The sequence below is a fragment of the Chinchilla lanigera genome, unplaced genomic scaffold, assembly GCF_000276665.1.
Source record: "Chinchilla lanigera isolate Chin_1 unplaced genomic scaffold, ChiLan1.0 scaffold00146, whole genome shotgun sequence".
Lineage (NCBI taxonomy): Eukaryota > Metazoa > Chordata > Mammalia > Rodentia > Chinchillidae > Chinchilla > Chinchilla lanigera.
Window position 1 is genome coordinate 1,382,523 of NW_004955547.1, and position 3,089 is coordinate 1,385,611.

Here is a 3,089-nt window from a genome sequence, read left to right on the forward strand (position 1 = left end):
CTTGAACTCACTGTGTAGCCCAGGCTGGCCTCAAAGTCGAAGTGATCCTCCTGTCTTAGCCTCCTAAGTGCTAGGATTACAATCATGCGCCACCATACCCAGTCTTCTATTGATTATCTTAACTCACTTCCATCATTATAAAGTATATTCTGCTGGGTGGGTACTCAGTGGTAAAATGCTTGCTACACATACATGAGGCCCTCAACTTGAATCTTGGCACTGCAAAACAACTAAATAAACTTAACCTGCTTACACTGTTTAAAATTGTCTTATGATTTCTGTTAAGGTCCGTCTGTGCATTCTGTGTATTTGAAGTCTTTGTTGACGCATTATTTAGTGTTGCTTCTTTCATTTAACGTGTCATATATAGATTCCTGTTTAATAATACTATTCTTATAATTTTTAAAAATAAGTATAATTTTTCTTTTGTTTCAGCCATTTGGGTTATTGACACAGCGTAGCCGAGAACATTTTTGTATCATCATTCTTGACTTGTGTTTGTTTCCTTGTATGTTCCCAAAAGTAGAATTTCTAGAGTAAGAAGCATACTTGGATTAATTTTTTATGATCCTTTGCTACTTTAAGAAGTCTTTTGGACCAGAGATGTAGCTCAGTGGCACAGTGCCTGCCTGGCAAGTTCGAGGTCCTGAGTTCAGTTCCTGGTAACAACAAAAAAAGTCTTTCATTTGATGGTCACTAACCACAACCTCAGTATTGGCATTCAGGGAAAAACAATGTATCACAATAACTGTCACCTTGGCTAAAGTAGTACAATCAATAATAACAATAGCATCAAGTACAGTCTAGAAAATAACAAACTATAATAACTTAATTTGCTACTTTTAACCATAGGTACAAGATTTTTAGTTATATAATAAAATCTAAAACAAATCAGAAAATTATACACAGTAAATATCCCCTCAATAGAGTGATTTTACCCTCATGGGAGAAAATTTAAAAGGAGTAAGAGTACAAATTAGAGAAATAAAAAAGAGAAAAAGATTAGAAGCAAGGCTAAAGGAAGACTATCCTTGGGAAACTAATGAAAAAGGCAGGAAAGAAAGAAGGAAAAAACTAAAACAATATGAAACAAAATGAAAAATCTAAAACCAATGTTCAGGGTCTGGGGATTTAGTTCAGGGGCAAAGCGCTTGCCTGGCAAGCCCAAGGTCTTGAGTTCGGTTCCTGGTACCGGAGAAAAGCCAAAAACAAAACAAAAAAATAAAAAAATAAAAAATAAAACCAATGTTCACTCTCATTAAAAAAAAAAAAAAAAAGCAAACAAGAAAAAAAAGCCCAAAGCAAAGAAAAATAAAAGAGCATTCTCTGTGATCTCAAGCCTGTAGATGTCTTCTGGGGTCTACAGTTTTGTGGTAGTGTCCAATTCTGGGTGTGTCTCTGCTGTCACGGGCAGACAAAGCGGGCAGACACAGCCCAGATCCAGGCGGGATGATCCCAGCAAGCCTGCACTCCGAATGGGGTGGTGTGCCAAGTCTGGTGCTTTCAGCTCCACAGAAGTTCAAGGCGACCCTAGCTGCTGGTTGTGGGGTTGGGGCCCGAGTTCTTCAGCCTACAATACTCTATCTTTTTTTGGCCTGACTTTGGCTCCCTGACCCTGGACATCTCTGTGACTGTCCTTCACCCGGTCACAGGAAGCCCTGAGATGAAGCCAACTCGACTCCTCTGAATCCCAGGCTCAGTTGACCCCTCCCTAAAACGGCATTTGGTCCAGCACCTCTCCAGGGGGCATAGCAGACACCTGCATGGGAGTCACTCACCAGCTGTTGTAGCTCGCAGCGTATTTCCCCATTTCACTGGTACATTTCTCCTTGGAAGCCGCTGGAGTCACCGGCCCTTGCCACTTCCTTTTTCTGCATTGCTGCTTTTCGCTTCAGTTTCTCTGTATGATGGAGAGCATTACAAAGCAGCCCTGAGCAGGGCTTAAATTAACCAACTGGATTTTCATGTTTACCTGTGAGTCTGCCCAAGGCCTAGGCTCCTTGTCTGGAGATGGGCAGTGGACCCATAGTAAGTGAACCTCTGTGAGTCGCTAATCCCTACTAAGGCCTGTAATGGTGGATAAAACTGGAAAGCCTCAAAGGACAAGACACAGGCAAGGACACCTGGATCTAACCTCAACTAGATAAAGATTACAGCCTCAGACATCTCACTCCTGGGTGAATTAACTTAATACCTTACTTGGAGAAGTCCTTGAGTGGTTCTGCTCTTCTTGAGTATTCCCCTCCCTTCTTCTGATAACTAAGTAAGGGCCACCCAGAGAAGGTCGAGGTCTTAACTCCAAGAGAATCTCGAATTCTGTGAGAGGGCTTTGATCCTCTGGAGCCCTGAAATCATTACATTTGTGACTTTTTATTTAGCCTTTGCTGTACACTCATTTGGGAGATTGCAGACCTGATCAGCCAGCAATAACTAAGGGATATTACTAACCCGATATCTATAGGCTCCAATTTTCCCTTCAGATCCTTCTTGGGTCCCAGAGAACCACCTCCTTCCTCTTTTCTTCACTGAGTTGTTATATTGCAGTGTCTGCATTCCAAATCTCAAAGAGGTTGATTTGTTTCTGTTTACCACTCTACCGTCTTTCCAGAAGTTCCCTCAATTCTTTTTTTTCATGTCTTTTCCTTCTCTCTCCCCGCCCTTCCTGTTTGAAAAAGATCTCACTACTTCCTGTTATCTTTTATTTTGTTGTTTATTTATATTTTGGGTTTCTTGTATAAGAGAAACCATGTGGTATTTAAACTTGTATGTCTGATTTACTTCACTTAACATGTGGTCTCAAAGAGCATCGATTTTTTTTTTCACAAATGACTCAAGTTTATCCTTGCTTATGGCAGAGTAGTACTCCATGGTTATAAATACCACATTTTCTTTATCTGCTCATCTGCTGAGGGTATTTAGGCTATTTCTTTTTTTTTTTAAGGCTATTTCTAAGAGTTAGCTGTTATGAATTGTGCTGCTATAAACCTTAAGTTTCAGTTTTACAGGGAAGATGGCTTTATTTTATTTTATTTATTTAGTCTTTTTGAGACGGGGTCTCCCTATGCAGTTCAGGCTGAGCTTGAGCTCAC